Source organism: Drosophila santomea, chromosome 2L, assembly GCF_016746245.2.
Source record: "Drosophila santomea strain STO CAGO 1482 chromosome 2L, Prin_Dsan_1.1, whole genome shotgun sequence".
NCBI lineage: Eukaryota > Metazoa > Arthropoda > Insecta > Diptera > Drosophilidae > Drosophila > Drosophila santomea.
The window spans coordinates 25238356-25260682 of NC_053016.2; the positions used below are offsets into that span (position 1 = coordinate 25238356).

General features: G+C 40.3%; 2 pseudogenes; both read left to right on the forward strand.

The window, feature by feature from the left end:
* The first annotated feature begins 13643 nt into the window (after nucleotides 1-13643).
* Nucleotides 13644-16011, forward strand: LOC120447056 (annotated as a pseudogene).
* A 4051-nt stretch (nucleotides 16012-20062) lies between these two features.
* Nucleotides 20063-21635, forward strand: LOC120450517 (annotated as a pseudogene).
* Nucleotides 21636-22327: the final 692 nt, after the last annotated feature.

Genomic DNA, 22327 nt, shown 5'->3' on the forward strand with positions numbered 1-22327 from the left:
CGACAATTATATAACTGTATGCTCCCAAATGTATAGCTATAGCAGACTCTGGCTATTATTCGTTGGCGCTTTTGTTCACCGTGTTCACCGGACAAAAGATGTTCGACAGCCAGGGGAGTATCATCGCTTTTTCGTTATTTCCAAAGATAATGGATCGTAACTTCTTTTGTGACGAGCAGAGATTCAGGGGTGCTGGACGCCTCATGAAGCAGGATCCCGATCTTTGCCGAAAAACGAATAAGTGACATTGGCGGGACAGACAGCCGAATGCTGCGCCCAAGCTTAATGTAGGTAGACAACAAGGGAAGAAGGAATGAACGCCGTACAGATAAATTTATGCGAGAACAGCGGTTTGCACTATGGGCATCGCAACTCCTACTTCGGCTTACAATATTACGAGTATAAGATTAGTCTACTGCACAGTTTTGGCGGCTGCATGACCCAACATCCTCCCCCCGTTGGAAGAATGGTTTTCAACAGAGTCCTCAAGGGAAAGCTGATACAGCTTGTTTACTGCCCGCCTTATTACTCCAGACGCGGTCCTCAATTCTGCAACTCGAGGGACGCCGTCTCTGACAGGAATCAACTGCATGACTCTCGCCAAAGGCCATCTCATTGGGGGTAGATTCTCGTCCTTAAAAAGAACGACGTTATCCACGGCTACGCCAGGCTTTGGGGTGCGCCACTTGGAGCGCTGCTGGAGCAACGTCAAGTATTCTTCCTACGCGAACAAAAGATTTGCTGAAGAATGGAGATGCGCTGCCAAGAGTCAAGCCGATTATAGTTAAGGCCCGTTACGTCCAGATCGGCAGGGTTCTCTGAAATGGGAACTAAAGGTCTGGAGTTAATAACTGCCGAGATGTGGCACAACAGCGTCCTCAGCTCGTCGATGGTCAGAACAGTCGTACTCACAGCGCGGTAGAAATGATGCTTGGCCTCAAGCCAACTATTTACCTCATGATTTTAGCCAGAAGATCCGCACCACGAAGCTCCAGCTTTGGTACTGTTATGGTCTTCAACGGAGCTATGCGCGACTTCGAACATAGCAAATGGCTAAAACTTTGCTCCCCTTTAGAAACCACATAAACGCAGGCTACATAGGCATCAATGCTTGCATCACAAAAACCATGCACCTCAACGCCAGGCTCTGAGCTAAACACGAACCGAAGGAAACTAACATGACTAATCATTTCAAAACTGCGACATATATCAAGCAATTTCGTGTTATGAGCTTCCTTGCAGAGCTGCTGCAAAGAGATTTTACACCTTGTGATTACAGGACCGATCAGGCCGAGAGGATCGTAAATCGGGGAGTCCCTCCACACAATGCACTGCAAATAGTTATCTTTTTGCGAGACTCTTACACATCGGTACATTTTACATATGTCTCCTGTAACGGCAACTGGGTAAAATAGCTTGGGCTGGATGACCGGGCCAGCCATTAACACATCGTTAATCGAGTAACCAGTGAAAGTGGCAGCTGATCTGTCAAAGACAACGCGAAGCTTGGTTGCAGAGCTATCCTCCTTCATGACGCAGTGATGTAGTAAAAAATATCGACACGAGCTGACCTCAGAAGCAGGCACAGGCGACATATGTCTCAGATGACGATATTCCTTCATGCCAGGATGCTCCTAAGGATCTCCTAAGGAATCCAAATGGAGTTCCGAGTAATCGCCAGCTGGCAATCGGGTGTAATTTTTAACAAAGTGGGCCTCGCAATCTAGCTCCTCCTTCGTGGCTTGACCTATTGGGCCGGGACAATTTTCTAACTCCCAAAAGCGTTGCAGAAGCGAATTAAGTCCAAAATCAATGCTGTTTTCCTCGCTGGCTAGATAAGGAACGCGTGACGCTACTAAGGCGCTACCGCACGGGCGCGCGCAGCCTCCAGACACAACCCAGCCCAGACGTGTTTTCTGCAGCAGTGGCAGTCCTGGCAACAACTTTATCTTACCTACGTACAGCAGCTCAGGCTAGCTCCTATTAACAGGTCAACACGCTGAGCTTTTTGAAATTCCGGGTCGGCGCGCTGCACGTTTTCTGGAATCTTCCAATCCCCAATGCCCACATTAAAGCTTGGCTAGAGATCGGTGATATTGGGAGGGATAACTGCTGTTATGCTCGTTGAGAAATTCGAAGTGGCAGACCGCATCGCAATTCCTACCGAGAATCCATCAGTCGCGAAATTGGAATCCCCGATTCAAGTGACGGAGCCAGACGACCTCGACCTCTTAAGTTGCAGTTGATTTGCAAACCGAGAGGTGACCAAGTGCAGTTGAGAGCCAGAATCTAACAAGGCCCTGCAGGGAACGAACAGTCCCTACCGATACTGCACTAGAACGGTTGCAGTGGCTAGCAGCACAAGGTCACTACCGAGATCCTGGGCAATGAGAGTAGAAGAAGTCGAAAGCGGGGCGGAAGGCTCAGTGTGGTAACATCTAGATGGAGCAGCGTATGATTCCTGACTCAAACGGCTCAAACTGCATTGCACTGCACTGATGACCTGCCTTTAGGCAATTTAGGCAAAGTTCTAGTCTCTTTGCCCCGCGCAGACGATCTACTAGCGCTTAGTCTCTAAATTGCGAGCAATAATATATGGCATGCTCTGCATTATGGCAAAGCATGCAACCAAGAGAATTTTGGGTGTTAGCAACTAGCGTCAAATGATTTCTGCCTACCTGAACGCCTGGCGTATAGGTCGCCATGGTGCAATCCATGGCCTCCAAAGTCCTACATCGCTGCTCCAGGAATGCAGCCATCGATTCCCACGACGGAATAATGTTGACAAAGACCGGATCCTCCAAGCGCTCCTCCCACTTAGCTTGGCTCGCCGTATCCAGCTTTTGCAGCAGCACTGGCACTAGATGCAACCAGTGATCTGCTAAGTGGAGCCCAAACCCTTCAACGCACGAATGTGAGCGTTAAACTTGTCCGACAATTCCCGAAGCGATACCACTGAACCATTTCGTACTACCTTTAGAGCCAGAATCTCGGTGATGTGCGCCTGAAATACGAGACGGCGATTATCAAACCTTTTTTGAAGCTCTAGAGAGCCGCTTCGTAATTGCCATCGGTCTCCAATGATTGGATAGTTTCCAGCGCCGAATCCCTCAAACATGACCGCAGATGCAGAAATTTCTCAATGTTGGAGAAGTCCGGATGGCTGTCGATTATGCTCGTGAACACGGAGTAAAAATCCGCCCCAGTTGGCTTTGCGCTTTAAAAAGGTCACCCTGTTTTGGCCACTTTCAGCGGGCACAGCAACAAATCGCCTTAAATTCGGTTCAGCGGGAAGATGAGCACAATGTGGTTGGTTAAAAATGTATCATTTTTATTTATTCAGATCGAAGAGAAAACAACGTTCTAATTCGAAGAGTCTTCGTTCAATATTGAATTCTTAATATCTATGTTCTTAATAATAATAAAAATAATAAATGCCGAAAATGTAAGCGGAGTCAATGCACGTAACGGTGCGGGCTGCACTTGATATATGTAGCAATGTATATATGTATATAAATATGTATGTATGTTACAATGCTAGCTCGCTTAAACACAGCCACTATCACCGAAATCGCCACTCGCTTGTCCAACCGATCGATTTTTAATATATAATATTTATGTAAACGGAATATGTGCATTAATTAATGCATGAAAATTAACACAATCACGTCGAAGTCACCAACTGCTCACCAAAAGCTATTGAACTTTTTCAATAGCAACAGCTAAAATAAGTAGCCGAAGAAAGTTTTGTCTTTTTTCCGATACAGTTTATTTTGTTAATTATACTGGCAGCTAGGGCCGACCAAGAGCTATAACGAATGCACAAGTTAAGTCTTTGCCGAAACGAAGAAGTGACATTGGCGGGACAGACAGCCGAATGCTGCGCCCAAGCTTAATGTAGGTAGACAACAAGGGAAGAAGGAATGAACGCCGTACAGATAAATTTATGCGAGAACAGCGGTTTGCACTATGGGCATCGCCACTCCTACTACTGACTACTTCGGCTTACAATATTACGAGTATAAGATTAGTCTACTGCACAGTTTTGGCGGCTGCATAACCCAACACTTATTCCCACTTATTCCCAAATTTTATACGTTTCAGAATTTTTAAATTCGGCTTTTCAGCTGATATAGTCAAATTGTATCGCCAAATGTGGGTAGCCGCAAATCGTTGTATTCCTTGGTAACGAATTGTCGAAAATATAATATAAAAGCATAACATAAAAGCTCTGTACGGTAATATTGGGCACATTTAGCGCACCATTCTTGGCGGTGAGGTTCCTAGATCAGTTAGCAAATAATTATCAGTCCGAATTTTTTTCTTGCATCAAATATGTATATGGATGATTACCCACGGAAGCGAACATTAAAGTTGAGCTTATGACATACACTGGGATCATTTGCTTTTGTGTCGAATCCGGACCAAACCTAAAGTCATATTTTGTAGGACATACTCGTTCAAGGAAATGGAACCGAAATTCTCGGGAATGTTCTGTTCATACATTTTGGAATACCAAGACCACGAAGCAGTGAAAACCTCTGCCCTAACAACGCAGCGAGGCGAATCAGGTTCACCGCTCGAAACACGGGTGCATCGTGCTTCGTCCTGGACATAACTAGTTCGAATTATGGGCTCTGCCTTTCGCTTTATCTAAAGTATTTAAGGACCGAAATCATGCATGGTGGCAAAGAGCAAAATGCAAACCTTTGATAAGGTGTACTCTGCTTGCTTTTTTTGCCTACAAACGGCTCAGGAATGTCACTTTTACTCTAATTATAATTGCAAATGTAATCCTATAAAAAAATCTGGTGTGCAACAACATACAATGATGATCCAACGTAATCATACGCCACCATCATTCTTGTCGGATCTACCAAGCATTCAAATAACAAAAGCCATTTCCTTTTAACATTCAGGCGGTGACTACGCTGCACAGTGTATACTCAGTTCCAAATTTTTCCTTTAACCAAATTTAACCCCGATTGCGTGTGAGGTGACGCTTCAGCCTGCTGTACAACAGTAGATCTCATATTTGCCGACAACGTGATCAAGGGCAGCGGCTTAGTAATTGCATTATGCACGGCGCTAGAAGGCCTGTGCATCACTGTGGCAGTCGCAAGTATGCTTTTCTGGCACCATTTGCGCTCATTAAAAGTACTGTTTATTCAATGTTTTGTTGGCAGCGAGATGCCTGTTGCCATCCTTTTAAATTTGATATATTTTTATATTTGCCGACAACGTGATCAAAGGCAGCGGGTTAGTTATTGCATTAGGCACGGGCCTTGAAGGGAGTTCATCACTGTGACTGTCGCAAGTTTGCGCTAATTTAAAAGTACTGTTTATTTAATGTTTTGTTGGCATCGAGATGCCTGCTGCCATCTTTCTAAATGTTTTAAACGGTCAGCCAAAACTTAGAGAAGAATTCGCTGAATATGGCATTCATATTGTTACACAGCTTTTATATAAGTAGAAAGCTAAGGATTTGGAGGAAATCGCAGTTGGGCATTCTTAGCCACTTTCAGACTTCGGCACTAACACTCCTCCCACTCCGGAGTTGCTGGCATCGCAGGGAATGTAAAATGGCTGGCTGAAATTTGGGCTACGAAAAACTGTTGCAGAACAAAGCATCTCCTTTAATTTTGCAAACAATATGGCCTAAATATTTAAAATTTTTCATGCAAAATTTGCTTCTCCCCAGGTTTAATGTCAAACCAGCAGCGCCGACAGATATCACGAAGCTTTTGGACAGAATCTATGCTTAAGTTTAAAAGCTCATGCCTAATTTCCGGACGTAAATTCCGGCGAAGAGTTTCTATAAGATCTTTTTCCGGAATTGGAACCTCTAGACAGTCCGTTATCTGCGCAGTGGCATCATAGAAGCAGTCAAAGCTCTCTCTCTCTTTCTGCTTCCGGTCCCTAATTGACTTTCTTAGATCCAAATCCGTTGCGCGTATCGCGAAACTGCTTGCGTAAAGCTTCTGTAAGCAAATACCACCGCGAACTATCGGATTCTTTGTGAAAACGCCACTAAAATTCTCGTGCCTTATCATAGAAGAGCACGCTAGCGTTGCCGCAGACCAAATCAAATCGGGAATTGAGCGTGTCCCGGAAGAACGCCTCCACTTGATATAAGAAATTATCCACACCAAGACCGTCTTGAGCCCCATTGAATAGCAGCTTCCAGCTGTTGATGATCTGTCCGACCTTATCCGGACGGCTGCTTAAATCTAAGTTTGTAAAGGCTGAAACGGGTCTATCCGAGAGCTCAACATCCCCTAATTCAGGCGGACCTCCAAAGTTTTAAACAGATTCGGCTGATCTTGGTGGCTCCTGTATCTGTGCCACGAAATTCGCCTGAATTATTTGCCCTTTATCTGTTCTGTTAGCTTGGTTATCATATCATTCTGCCGCGCCTTTATTTATTGCGCTACAATGTTGCTGATCGCTTCTGCGTCAATGCTGTTAACCGATTGCTTTCCTGAAGCTGGGGTGTTCTGCTTAGCGGTGTCTCCCTTAGTCTTGCAACCAGAACAACTGCCCTTCGACTTGAACAGAGTGTTCATGCATTCCTTGTGGAATTCATGTCCACATATTGCACGACTTACTTGATCCGGTAGCGAGGTCTTGTCGCAGAGAATGCATTTTGTTTACCCCGAAGCTTCTGTCTTCATAATTTCTATCGTAACAAGTCACAAAAACGAAAAAAATAAATAATAATAAAACCGAAAAAATACAACTCCTAAAAAACTATAACTAAGGTAAGCGTTCCAAAAAAAATAAAAAGATAAAAATATCTATTCAAGTTCCGAACTCTGAGAACAAGATTCAGACTTCGATTTGAAAATCTGAAGTTTCTTCCAATAAATGTTTTTAGTTTTATAAATAAATCAAAATCAATAACAAAAGTCTGACCAGCAAGCATAGCAATGCTAGCAATTAAAATTATATGCAAACAAAAGGTTTAAGAGCAAAACCGAAATAAAAAAAAACTGAAGAGTGTTGTCTATTGCTAATCAGAAATAGCAACAACATGAAACGTTTGCCGTGATCAGACATAAGCTTCGCTGTCTGCAGTCCAAGCGGCTGGCGCTTCTTGTCTTCCGTTTTTGTTGGGCCTATGCCTTTCACTATTACCCGTGGCCTGAGTTTCTCTTCTGAAAGATAAACTCTCAGTAATCCTATTCAAATAATAGCAAAATTAAGTTGTCCCAAGGAAATTTGTTGTGCCCCTTTGTCTATGCCTATCATTGCATCTGCAAATGCACATGCTAGTCCTATGCGTTTGATGTGCACTGACTCGGGCAGCACTATGTTATACTCTACACACAACTCTGTCTACTTCCTTTTCCTCTGTTGTCGTCTGCGGCCAGCTAGATGCTTCAAAACTGAGTCATCTTCCTCCGTGTTCCTAAGCTTCCGAACAACTGTAAGTGAAATAAACGATGTTTTTCTAACAGCTAATTAACTATGTGAAAGAATCGAAATGCTATAGTATTAGGTATACTTTAATTAATTTATCAAATAAAGGAGATTATACACGAAGTAAGGTAAGAATAAATTTTAGTTGATGTTTTTGCCGCTCGTTGCAATCACGTCCGCTTCTATCGTTGGTTCTCTTTCGACTCTCTCATGGCATTCCCTTTTTATATTTTTCAACACCGAATGTATTCATATGGGACTAATAAGGATGCCACCAGGATGAGTTTTAATTGGAGTGTGACAGCTCGGCCAATCCTGCATTCGGATCGTCCTCGATTCGGTCATCTACGTCATCAGACACATCCAGCTCGGGAATAGTAGCGCACCAAGGTTTCATCTTGTCGGAGGAGAACACAGAACTGTATTTACGTCCTGTAATCTGTATTTCGGGGATATCTCCGACGACGTAACGATCATTTTCCAGGACCTTGACAACTTGATAGGGTCCTCGGTATCGTGGTTCTAACTTGCGTGATTCTCCCGTTGCAGCCGGCTCATTTTCAATGACTACGAGGTTACCTATTGAATAAATAGAAGGGTTAAAATGGAATCGAGTCTCTGCTTCCATTTGGCTCGTTTGCATGCGATGTTCGGTTGTCAATAACAGAGTCCTTTTTCTTATCATGTTCCAGATCTGCTTGTATGGCTGCCGATTGTACAACGTCAACAGCATTCTTTTGTGAATTGACACTCCATTGAAGATTTTGTAAAGTTAGGTCCCAAACCTTCGAATTCTCACTCATAGTCCGTACATAATTAAGGATTGTTTGATTCGCACGCTCTACTTGTCCATTTCCTCTAGGTGTTCGTACGGCGTTTTTGATGTGCTGGTTGTTCTAACAATAATCTTCAAACTGCTTTGAAGTAAACGCTGTTCCGCGGTCGGATATAATAAAGCTAGGCAAACCAAAATAACTTGATACTTCACAAAGGATGTTTAGTAAGGGTGCGGTTTTCGTACTTTTTACTGCTTTTACGATTAGGAACTAGCTGAACGGATCAGATATAGCCAGAATATGGGTATCTCCTCGTTTTCTGCGAATGATGGGTCCCAGATGGTCTACGTGAAGTTTTCGAAATGGTATTGGGTCGGATGGGGCCTCGTAGTGTAGTGGATAGCGCAACTACCTGTCAAACACGAAGTCGTGGGTTCAAACCCCACACATGACGAGAGCATGGCCACATAAACTTTCCTCTAAAAAAAAAGATACTCTTCAAGCTTTTAGAAAGTATTCCTCCATCCATAATGCCTAATGCAACAATCTTCGGCAGCTTACTCTTGCCCAACCGCTTCACCCCCTCTCCACGCTATATGGAGTAAAACGCGTTCCCCCACATAGTTACCAAATGAAGCTCCCCAAGAAAGGCAGTCAGTGACTGCAACCACTGGAGAGGGATAACACTGCTCAACACCAGCTATAAAATCCTAGCTACACTGCTTAACGGAATCCAGGAAAAAATCGAGCCATCAATCCAAAACCAACAGGCAGGCTTCAGACCACACAGGAGTTGCGAAGATCAGGCAAACACAATACGCATAATTACCGAGCAAGCTGTGGAATGGAGAGCCCCGCTTTACCTCCTGTTCATCGACTTCAAGAAGGCGTTCGACTCAGTTGAAATGGCAGCAATATGGCGATCACTTGCAAGGAAAGGAGTACCTGCGAACCTCATCGCTATCATCAAATCAATGTATTACGATGCCAACTTGGCGGTACTGCACAACGGAAAAACAAGTGAACCTTTCCAGACGAACACCGGAATTCGGCAAGGATGCCCTCTATCACCTCTACTCTTCAACATCGTGGTCGACGAGTTAATGAGCGAAGTATGCTCATCCAAGAGCGGAATTACGTGGAGCCTCACCAGACACCTTAAGGACTTGGACTATGCAGACGACATCTGTCTTATCTCTCATAGACTTGGCGATATACAGAGTAAAAGTGATAACCTCGTCAGGATAGCTAGCAGCGTCGGACTCGAAAAAACAAAAAAACAAAAGCTATGCGATTCAACCACTTCAACCAAGGAAACATCATCATACATGGGAACCCAATCGAGTTTGTCAACAGTTTCCCATACCTTGGCACCATAATATCCAATAGTGAAGGAGTGGATGATGATGTCTCGAGTCGTCTCGGCAAAGCCCGATCAGCATTTGGAGAAACAGACAAATAAGCCGACGAACAAAGCTCCGGATCGAATGCTCCGAATGCGTGTGTGAAATCCATACTGCTATACGGAAGTGAAACATGGCTCGCAACGAAGAAAGTAACGCAGAAACTGCAGAAATCAGCAAAAATATTATGACTCTAAAAAAAGGTTACATCCAACGTGTCCGATACGCAATATGCCAAGCTCAAAAAAAGTTGGCTTATATCAAATCTTTTTCAGAAATAGTGACAAGTGAAATAGTGACGCATTCTCCGTAAATAACGAAAAATATGAGTTTATTTTTCGCCCTCAATTTTCCAACGCGGATTGGATTACATACTTCGAGAACATATTGGGAAAATATTTTTTACTTACATCACATGATGATACGCACTTTGAGAACTTTGCAACATTTTTCAAACTCTTCGGATGGGGCCTCGTAGTGTAGTGGATAGCGCAACTACCTGTCAAACACGAAGTCGTGGGTTCAAACCCCACACATGACGAGAGCATGGCCACATAAACTTTCCTCTCAAAAAAAAAGATACTCTTCTAGTTTTTAGAAAGTATTCCTCCATCCATAATGCCTAATGCAACAATCTTCGGCAGCTTACTCTTGCCCAACCGCTTCACCCCCTCTCCACGCTATATGGAGTAAAACGCGATCCCCCAAATGCACCCTGTGTTCTGCGAACAGCAACAACACCCAGCAGGCCTGACGCGCCTTACCAGACTGTTCGCTTTTCTACGACTAGCAACATCACCGTAGACGCCACTCCCCGATGACGTTAGGTGGCAGCCCCACCACTGGGATAAGCCGCATCTGGCCAATCACCAGATCGGTCGAAAAACTTAAACCGATTACCGAAACAAATATGAGAGAATCAGACATAAACGGCTCCCCAAAGTCGATGACGACCATAGGCATATCAAAACGGACACGAATTGGACAATGTAATGTTAGAACTCTGAGAGAACCATCTAGATTAGCACAGTTCGAGGCGGAGATGGAGAGACTCCATATTGCAATAGCTGGAATCAGTGAGATGCGGTGGTCTGGCAGTGGGGAAACAACAACATTAAATAGCAATCTAGTCCTACACAGTGGCAGCAATGACGGCAGTAGATACGTGGTAGGGACACTGCACTCCTGGGAACTCATTTCTGATAGAGCTGGACATATAAACATCTACAATGCTATGCCCCGACGGAAGACGCAAAAGACGACAACAAGGACGACTTCTACACTGCCCTCTCAGCAACCCTCAGCAAGACGCGCCAAGGGGACATTAAAATCCTAATGGGTGACTTTAATGCGAAAGTAGGCCCCAACAACACCGGACTAAGATCTGTCATGGGCCAACATGGAACTGGGACTAGCAATGACAACGGAGAGAGATTAGTGGAACTCTGCCAGCTATTCCAACTGGTCATCGGCGGCACAATATTCCCACACAAAGATGTCCACAAATACTCCTGGACATCTCCTAGTGGAAACACGCGCAACCAGATCGACCACATTTGCATTAGCAGGAAATGGAGACACTCACTACTGGACGTTCGGAACAAAAGGGGAGCATCTATAGACAGTGATCATGAGTTGGTCATTGGAGAACTTTAAATAAAGTTGAACCGCAACTACTCAAGGAACACTTATAACAGCCAACACCGACGAGCGCCCCCCTTGAACCAGCAACTCCTTAGCGAATCCACTCTGAGGACGAGATTGATGTCCACATTGCGGGAACAGATGATCCCCCTAGAAGACCACCCATGGGAGCGCACCTGCAGACAGCTAAGGACCGCATCTGAGAAAATAATTTTGCTGCAACAACGCGGAAGAGCAGACTGGATATCTGAAGGGACCTGGGACCTGATTAGAAGGAGGAACAATCTGAAGCCTCTGGCGGACCAGCTCACACAGAATCGTGATGAATATCGCGAACTGTGCAGAGCTGTGAAAGGGTCGGCCAGAAAGGACAAACGAGCGCTACTGGATAGACTTGCGACAGACGCAGAACAAGCAGCCAGCGAGAACAACATGCGCTCGTTATACCAGCAGATTGCACGGATTGCCGGAACCCACCGCAGACGGAACCAGCCAGTCAGACTCCTCGAAGGCAACCTCTTATCCAACGATGATGCACAGATCCGGTGGTGGCGCCAACACTTCATGGGAATTAGCCACACCACATCACCAAACGTGGCTACGGACTATAGAAGCATTGCGCCACCAAGTGGGAATACCAGGATACCCTTTTCACCCCCGCATGTAAGAGAGATTGTGAATGCAATAAAGAAGCTAAAGCGAAACAGGGCAGCCGGCGAGGACAACATTCCAGCCGAACTACTTCAAGTTGACACTCAGCTGATGGCTGATACGCTGCATCCACATTGCGCACGCATATGGGAAGGCGAGACTTTGGCTGACTCCTGGAAAAGCGGAATCATCGTGAAGCTCCCCAAGAAAGGCAGTCAGCGACTGCAACCACTGTAGAGGGATAACACTGCTCAACACCAGCTATAAAATCCTAGCTACACTGCTTAACGGACGAATCCAGGAAAAAATCGAGCCATCAATCCGAGACGAACAGGCAGGCTTCAGACCACACAGGAGTTGCGAAGATAATACGCATAATTACCGAGCAAGCTGTGGAATGGAGAGCCCCGCTTTACCTCCTGTTCAACCAACGACCAATTTAATACAAGTCATTGACTTAGACCCAATCCAAACCACTTTAGATATTTTACATGAACATACTAAACGGAGTCCATTATAATATATCCTTCGCTATGAAATATAATCACAACTTTTCACGCATTCCAAAACCATTAAATTCCAATCCTTAAATTGGTTAGGGCCAGGGTGGAATAATGTAAAAAATTGAAATTGTATTTGAAAGTTAGTGCAAGAAAAGAATGCGCTATGTAGTTTTAGCAATGCCGACCAAGTTTCCAAAAAAGAAGAAGTTGACGATGGAATCATTCTATTGATTCTTGTGCAGTTAACGGGTATAATAATTTAAGTGAATCTTATTTGCATTTTAAATACTGAAAATTGGTAATTTTTATACTAGTAATTTGACTAAATAACTATAGTAAATAATTAAAACGTATACAAAGTAAATTATTAAAACTACTGTAATTTAAAACAAAGAACAACAAACAAAAAGAAATTACATTTAAAATATTTCACAAAAATAATTTATAAACTAAAATATTATTTATAAAATAAATAAAATTATGGAACTCTTTATTGCAAAATTGATTTCATTGATGCACGAAGTGCGGACATAAGCACCGAAGAATCATTGACGTCTTATATTTTTCACACGTCGCACGCTGATACTCTAATGAAAACTATTCTAATATAAAATCATATTTGAAAATTATTATGCATTATTAGGTACATAGATTGTGCTATTATTATTTCTATGTTGAATTTAAATAATGTGGAAGGCGGTAAAGATTACACACGCGACAGTTTTATTTCTTTCTATCCTTCTTCTTTATTCGACTCGCAGCAACCGATTGACTCTTCATGTTCATTACATCAGCTTAACATTATCTTAACATAGGTTTAACATAGGTTATCGTGTAGTGTAAGTATCGATATATGAGTGTGCCCAGAGGGTCAGCCTACTACAATAATTGTTATGTTAAGGCAATGCAAAACTAGAGTTTTAAAGTGGTGGCAATTTATAAAAAATAATATAGATATAAAGTCTAAGAACTTCTAAAATGAAGGGCATATTTTGTCATTTTTACAATGCATGTGCATACGTGTGCACCAATACAGTGGTCAGCTGTCGCTGTATGCGTACAAGAGAGCTGCTGGCTCTAGAGCTCTCCGCTCTCTGGCTTTTGAACAAAATTTCGAGAGAGCCTGGAGCCACTTGAAAAGCCACCACGAAAAAATCGTGTGCAAAAAATTCGTATGGCGTTACGCATCTTGTTATTCTAATGTCTTTGATTCAACAGTATTCCCATTCTAGAGACAGCATGGGGACAAGCATAAATTAGAAGGTGAAGAGTTAATAACAGTAATATTCACATCTAAAACAACAAACTTCAATATGCAAGCTCAGCGTCTGCATAATTTCCATTACACTCCGAGCTGCCAAGTAGAGCTCCAAGAATCTGTTTGGCAATCCTACCAGCGCTTGTGATTACAAGAAGACTGCATTTCATCGTGGCCTATTGGACACAGAGGTCGATCCTCTGCCCACATAGACAGTACAGCCGACAGCTAAAGACTCGCAGCTTTCTAGGGACAGCATAGATAGTTTAGTTGCTAATTGAATTTTAATAAATAAAGTCGTTGTTCTCACTTCAAATCGAGTCCAATTGTTGTTATTTGTTTTTTAATTGCACTTTGCAAATAATAAATGTATGTATATTATAACAGTAAATAAAATACTTTAATAAATATTATATATTAGTGCTCGAAAGATATTTAAATTGTTATTGGCATAGCGATAGAAATTGGCACAAAAAAAAGTAAACTATAACAAAAGCAAATTAGAGTAAAATGGTATACTATATTCCTTGAAAAGTATATAACAGGTAGAAGGAGGCAAAATCTATAGCTTATATAAAGCTATAATTCAATTTTTATTTAAAATAAAAATATCAGAAAAAAAAATATACCACAAATTCATACACATTTCATATTAAAAACAACATTCTAGGAATTAAAATGCATTCCGTGGGCATTCATTCGGCAATGGCGATCAAAAGGCAACGGAAACGTCGAGATGAACAGAAAAGGGCTCGAGAAAGACGTTATAGCACTCAAAGTTCTGAGAGCGGAGAAACATTTCATTCTCCAACAGGATCCCTGAGACGAAAATATCACCATCCTCGTCATCCAGTTAGTCCCGGCCCCGGAATGCTTGACAGCCAGGTTTATGTTTAAGAATATAAAAATAGGAAAAAAACAGTAAATTTTATGTTATTTATCGTTTAAATATAGGTAGTTACTAGTATTGGCATGTTGCATATAGGTATTGTATTCGTTGTGTTTGGAGTTTTTCTTTGCGGCGCTGGTATTATTCCAGACGAAACTATGTCATGGAACGTATTTAGTAAGTAGTTTTAACATAATTTCCTTGTTTTGTTTGCTGCATCTAATCGATTTATTAGGCTCAAGCTCTGCCTGGTGGAATGAAGTTACATGTACAGGTTTATTTTCTCTTGGACTGGGACTGTTTTTACTTATTTTAAACTGTCTTTTAATTTGAAAACTGGTGTTTTGACAACGCGACATGCTCGAAAAGCTGTTGCTTTACAAAAGGGCGGACGTAATATATCTCCTACAGATGTTTCCGTCGTAAATTGTGGCTCTGCAGAAAATATGTGCAATGGACCGATAGTTAACCATAATGGTAAAACATTTAGTATCAGATTATTAAAATCAGCAATTAACAAAGTTTTTAGTTTTAAACAGCACTGATGCTATCCTCGAAAAAATTGTGGAGGAAGATACAACTTATTTAAACGACCGTAACTCTGGAATATCTCCGATTGAATTAGAAAATGATAAGAAGCAATTATTAAGAAGAGAATCTACGAATGACGCAATCAATATTACACGTATTTAAGTAACTAGATTTTACACCTTTCAAATAGTATTCGAACAGATGGAAATCATTTTTGAATATCCAAATGTTTTACAATACAATAATCATAAATCTTCTTTGTCACTTTTGATTGAAATACGTTTAAGGACACTGCATAATCATTGTAACAAAAACCTGTGGAAAGTTTTAGTTTAAAAAATAATGCATTTTTTAATAGACTTATAAACATGTATGACAGTATTGTATACTCGAAATAGCGTAAAATGTTATTACGTGTTACAACTCGTAGAGTAAAGGGGTTACTCGTATAGTATACATTCATTGAAGAGTAACCTATAAGATATTGATTAGGATCAGTATCCAAATCGATCTAGCCATGTCCGCTTGTGCAGTCTAATAAACATACATTGTAGGGATATATAAAAGCAGATATTTTGGCCAAAAAACCGGCCAACAAAAACAATTTTTAAAAAGTTACCTTTTCAAATTCAAATTTTATATTACATTATGTCAAAAACGTTTAAAATTGAGTTTTTATTTTAAAATCTGTGACTTTAATGTATAAAAGTCGATATTTTAAGCTTTTTTTATTTATAACTAGAAATCTGACAAACCAATAAAACTCAGTATGTTCCGTTTTAAGCTAAATCTTTAACCTTTAGAATTGAAAGACAAGCAAGTACAATGGCTCAGAAAACGAAATAGAATCCTTTACGTCACTTTTGGATGGTGACGAAAACTGGCAACAAAGAAGGAAGCGTTCTGATCCAATACCGAGAAGAACTTTCTTTATTGAAGAACTATGCAAGAGTCTTGCACGAATTTTAAAAAATGTTAAAATATGGTAGAACGCTAGCATTAAAATGTCTGCATTGCGCCATCGTGATTTATTCAACTGCATCAGCGTTGCCTTCAGGCACAGTGTTTGCTCTTACATTTATGCCTTAGTGATCACTGTGTGAAACATTTGATGAACTGTAGCTGATGGCTGTGTATTTTTTTGGCGGAAAAAATTTAAAAATCGTTGTCTTTCATTCACTTCAGGCTAGGGAGGACCTTAAAGCTTATCGACCCTCTTTTAGGAATTGCTGCGTTCTCCCTATACTTCTGACATATCCCGTTTGTTGATTTCTTAACTCTTCGATTTTCAGGCCTGCCATTTGTATCTTGTTATTATCTGAGTATCTTCGTGTTACCATCGTCTTAGGCTATGTAAGGAGCTGGCCTATGTGATTTTCAGATAATGGCTGTTATGCTGGGCTTGCCATTTTTATACCGTTACTTGTAGAGTAAAAGGCTATACTATATTCGATTGAAAATATGTTACAGGAATAGTTTCCGACCCTATAAGTTATGTCTGACCATGTATGAGCTAGAAAGTTGAGATAAGACATGCAGCCTCTTGTACTTAAGGGCTACCGGGAATCCTTTCTGGGCCCAACGGAAATCTGCAGTGCTAGCATCTTGAGCCCATCAACAATATTGGGCTGGAAGCCTAATATCGATGCCGTCGACTGCACGAGTATCCGGTGCGACTCTGCATATCGGTGGTTATGGAGCGACGGAGAACAGTCACCCGGCGACTTAGCAGATCCTAGAATTAATTCTCTTGGTACCAACAACCAGCTCAGACGTATTTCTTATTTGATAACAAAACCAATTGTAACGTAGATTCGGTAACAATATAGAACAAGAGAGAGCGCAATAGTCGAGTTTCCTGACTATCTGATACCCGTTACTCAGCTAGTGGAAGTGCGAAGGAGAGCCTTTCACACTGACAGTTTTTGGTGGTTTGTGGGCGTTAGAGTGGGCGTGGCAAAAAGTTGGCTTATATCAAATCTTTTTCAGAAATAGTGACAAGTGAAACAGTTACGCATTCTCCGTAAATAACGGAAAATATGAGTTTATTTTTCGACCTCAATTTTCCAACGCGCATTGGATTACATACTTCGAGAACATATTGGGAAAATATTTTTTACTTACATCACATTTAGTAAGGATGATGATACGCACATTGAGAACTTTGCCAACATTTTTCAAACTCTTCAGAACGCTAACATGAAATATCAGTTGGACAAATGTGAATTTATGAAAAACAACGACGAATTCCTTGAATTTGTTTTCTCTGATAGGGGAATAAAAACAAACCCGATTAAAGTGGGAACGATGGGAAATTATTCCTGCCCTTAAACTTTGAGGGATCTGAGATCCTTCCAAGGACTGCTGTTAGAGAAGGTTTATACAAAATTATGCCAACTTTGCAAATCCCCTAACATTACTTTTAAGAGGGGAAAATTGACACGTGTCCGAGAGAATGTCACCAAAAAAAGTAATTTCCCTAGACAATGAAGCTCTAGACCCTTTTAAGATGGCTAAAAGTACCTTAGTGTTAAAAGCAATAATTCTCACTTACCCAGATTTCGCTAGCCCTAATTTGGGCACTAAGTCCCTCAGAAATTACCTATACGGTAAAGCAAAGATTAAGGTCTTTATAAATCATCGACCTTTAACACATTCAATGAGATGGAAGGCTTATCTAGAGGAATATGAATATGACATATTCTACAAACCAGGAAAAGGAATTCTTATTGCAGACGCGCTCTTAGAAATACCTTTACATCAGATAAACTCTGTAATCTTACATAGCGCTGTATATTTTATCCAAGATAATCATGTCTCGAAGCCCCAATAAATGTTTTTAAAAACAAAATATTCTTCTACAAATCAGACAAAGCCGACTACAGGTTTACCATTCCATTTTCTACCTTCCATAGTCATGAAAAATACAGGCACGAATACACTACAGACAAAGTAAAAGCAGAACTAAAAAAACCTCTCAACCCTTCAGTAATTAACGGCATTGACATGACTGAAGATATAATGGAAAAAATAAAACAATCTACCGAAGCCACTTTAAGGGAATCAAAGCTTACCAGTCCAGGGTAGAAGACTTGACAGACGAAACCGATAGAAAGAAAGAATTCTCAAGAACATAGGAAAGCACATCGAAACGTTCTAGAATATCAAAACAATTGTCAGAAACGTATTATTTCACACAAATAATGAGATGCCTAAAGAAAGATGGCATAAATAGAAATTTCAAGGAACTAAAGGGTTGTTTAGAAGTATAACCATAGTTTTATTCTGTTACAAATAAGATATCATTAGAAGTATTCTTTGGCAGGAAAGTAACGACAGACCCGGACCAATACGTAACAGCCAGACAAGATAACATTGAAAGACTTAAAAACAAATAGAAATTATACCTTACAAATCATAAAAAGAAAATACATAATTACCAACCTGGAGAAGAAATATTCGGAAGGGCAAACACTAGATTAGGCTTTCCGTCAGATATAGAAAGAAACCAGTTAAGGAAATCAAGCACACTACAATAATAACTGAGTCAGGAAAAGTAATATCAAAATATAATATTTTTTTTCAGGATATTACTATGGATTACAAATGATGTCGGTGGAAGTATGAGTCTTACGGACTACAATAACGCACAGATACTGACAACAACCAACGACCAATTTAATACAAGTCATTGACTTAGACCCAATCCAAACCACTTTAGATATTTTGCATGAACATACTAAACGGAGTCCATTATAATATATCCTTCGCTATGAAATATAGTCACAACTTTTCACGCATTCCAAAACCATTAAATTCCAATCCTTAAATTGGTTAGGATCAGGGTGGAATAATGTAAAAAATTGAAATTGTATTTGAAAGTTGGTGCAAGAAAAGAATGCGCTATGTAGTTTTAGCAATGCCGACCAAGTTTCCAAAAAAGAAGAAGTTGACGATAGAATCATTCTATTGATTCTTGTGCAGTTTACTGCTAAGGAAAAATAAGTACTTTATGTTCTATCGCTCGAAACACAGGAAGCGTTGCATATATAATAAATAATACTGGAAAGCTGAGGCACATAAATGCCCATTCAACGGTCAACAGCATAGCCCTGCAAACTCTTTTTGCCATTACTCTTCAAAAAAAAGAGTAGCATAACCTTCCATCTTGGACCTACACCGGAAATGGAAACCGCTATCCTAGCACCATCAACTTCAGAGCGATCTTTTATTGAGGCACAACATCAGCTACCTCAGTTCAACAGTATTCCCATTCTAGAGACATCATGGGGACAAGCATAAATTAGAAGATGAAGAGTTAATAACAATAATGTCCACATCTAGAACAACAAACTTTAATATGCAAGCTCAGCGTCTGCATAATTTCCTTAACACGCCGAGCTGCCAAGTAGAGCTCCAAGAATCTGTTTGGCAATTGCTTCCGCTCCTACCAGCGCTTGTGATTACAAGAAGACTGCATTTCATCGTGGCCTATTGGATACAGAAGTCGATCCTCTGCCCACATAGACAGTACAGCCGACAGCTAAAGACTCGCAGCTTTCTAGGGACAGCATAGATAGTTTAGTTGCTAATTGAATTTTAATAAATAAAGTCGTTGTTCTCACTTCAAATCGAGTTCAATTGTTGTTATTTGTTTTTTAATTGCACTTTGCAAATAATAAATGTATGTATATTATAACAGTAAATAAAATACTTTAATAAATATTATATATTAGTGCTCGAAAGTTATTTAAATTGTTATTGGCATAGCGATAGAAATTGGCACAAAAAAAAGTAAAGTATAACAAAAGCAAATTAAAGTAAAATGGTATATTCCTTGAAAAGTATGTAACAGGTAGAAGGAGGCAAAATCTATAGCTTATATAAAGCTATAATTCAGTTTATATTTAAAATAAAAATGTCAGAACAAATCTACTACAAATTCATACACATTTCATATTAAAAACAACATTCTAGGAATTAAAATGCATTCCGTGGGCATTCATTCGGCAATGGCGATCAAAAGGCAACGGAAACGTCGAGATGAACAGAAAAGGGCTCGAGAAAGACGTTATAGCACTCAAAGTTCTGAGAGCGGAGAAACATTTCATTCTCCAACAGGATCCCTGAGACGAAAATATCACCATCCTCGTCATCCAGTTAGTCCCGGCCCCGGAATGCTTGACAGCCAGGTTTATGTTTAAGAATATAAAAATAGGAAAAAAACAGTAAATTGTATGTTATTTATCGTTTAAATATAGGTAGTTACTAGTATTGGCATGTTGCATATAGGTATTGTATTCGTTGTGTTTTCTTTGCGGCGCTGGTATTATTCCAGACGAAACTATGTCATGGAACGTATTTAGTAAGTAGTTATACCCGTTACTCGTAGAGTAAAAGGGTATACTAGATTCGTTGAAAAGTATGTAACAGGCAGAGGGAAGCGTTTCCGACCATATAAAGTATATATATTCTTGATCAGGATCAATAGCCGAGTCGATTTGACCATGTCCGTCTGTCCGTCCGTCTGTCCGTCTGTCCGTCCGTCCGTCTGTCCGTCTGTCCGTCTGTCTGTACGTATGAACGTCGAGATCTCAGGAACTACAAAAGCTAGAAAGTTGAGATTAGGCATACAGACTCCAGGGACATAGACGCAGCACAAGTTTGTCGAATCATGCTGCCACGCCTACTCTAACGCCCACAAACCGCACAAAACTGCCACGCCCACACTTTTGAAAAATGTTTAAATATTTTTTCATTTCTGTATTGGCCTTGTAAATTTCTATCGATTTGTTCAAAAACTTTTTGCCACGCCCACTCTAACGCCCACAAACCGCCCAAAGCTGCCACGCCCACAGTTTTGAAAAATGTTGTGATATTTTTTCATTTTTGTATCAGTTTTGTACATTTTCTATCGACTTGCAAGAAAACTTTTTGCCACGCCCACTCTAACGCCCACAAACCGCCAAAAACTGTCAGTGTTGAAGACTCTCCTTCGCACTTTCACTAGCTGAGTAACGGGTATCAGATAGTCGGGGAACTCGACTATAGCGTTCTTTCTTGTTTTAACATAATTTCCTTGTTTTGTTTGCTGCATCTAATCGATTTATTAGGCTCAAGCTCTGCCTGGTGGAATGAAATTACATGCACAGGTTTACTTTCTCTTGGACTGGGAATGTTTTTACTAATTTTAAACTGTCTTTTAATTTGAAAACTGGTGTTTTGACAACGCGACATGCTCGAAAAGCTGTTGCTTTACAAAAGGGCGGACGTAATATATCTCCTACAGATGTTTCCGTCGTAAATTGTGGCTCTGCAGAAAATATGTGCAATGGGCCGATAGTTAACCATAATGGTAAAACATTTAGTATCAGATTATTAAAATCAGCAATTAACAAACTTTTTAGTTTTAAACAGCACTGATGCTATCCTCGAAAAAATTGTGGAGGAAGATACAACTTATTTAAACGACCGTAACTCTGAAATATCTCCGATTGAATAAGGAAATGATAAGAAGCAATTATTAAGAATGACGCAATCAATATTACACGTATATAAGTAACTTATTTTGACACCATTCAAATAATATTCGAACAGATGGAAATCATTTTTTAATATCCAAATGTTTTACAATACAATAATCATAAATCTTCTTTGTCACTTTTGATTGAAATACGTTTAAGGACACTGCATAATCATTGTAACAAAAACCTGTGGAAAGTTTTAGTTTAAAAAATAATGCATTTTTTAATAGACTTATAAACATGTATGACAGTATTGTATACTCGAAATAGCGTAAAAAGTCATTACGTGTTACAACTCGTAGAGTAAAGGGGTTACTCGTATAGTATACATTCATTGAAGAGTAACCTATAAGATATTGATTAGGATCAGTATCCAAATCGATCTAGCCATGTCCGCTTGTGCAGTCTAATAAACATACATTGTAGGGATATATAAAAGCAGATATGTTGGCCGAAAAACCGGCCAACAAAAACAATTTAAAAAAAGTTACCTTTTCAAATTCGAATTTTATATTACATTATGTCAAAAACGTTTAAAATTGAGTTTTTATTTTAAAATCTTTGACTTTAATGTTTAAAAGTCGATATTTTAAGCTTTTTTTATTTATAACTAGAAATCTGACAAACCAATAAAACTCAGTATGTTCCGTTTTAAGCTAAATCTTTAACCTTTAGAATTGAAAGACAAGCAAGTACAATGGCTCAGAAAACCAAATAGAATCCTTA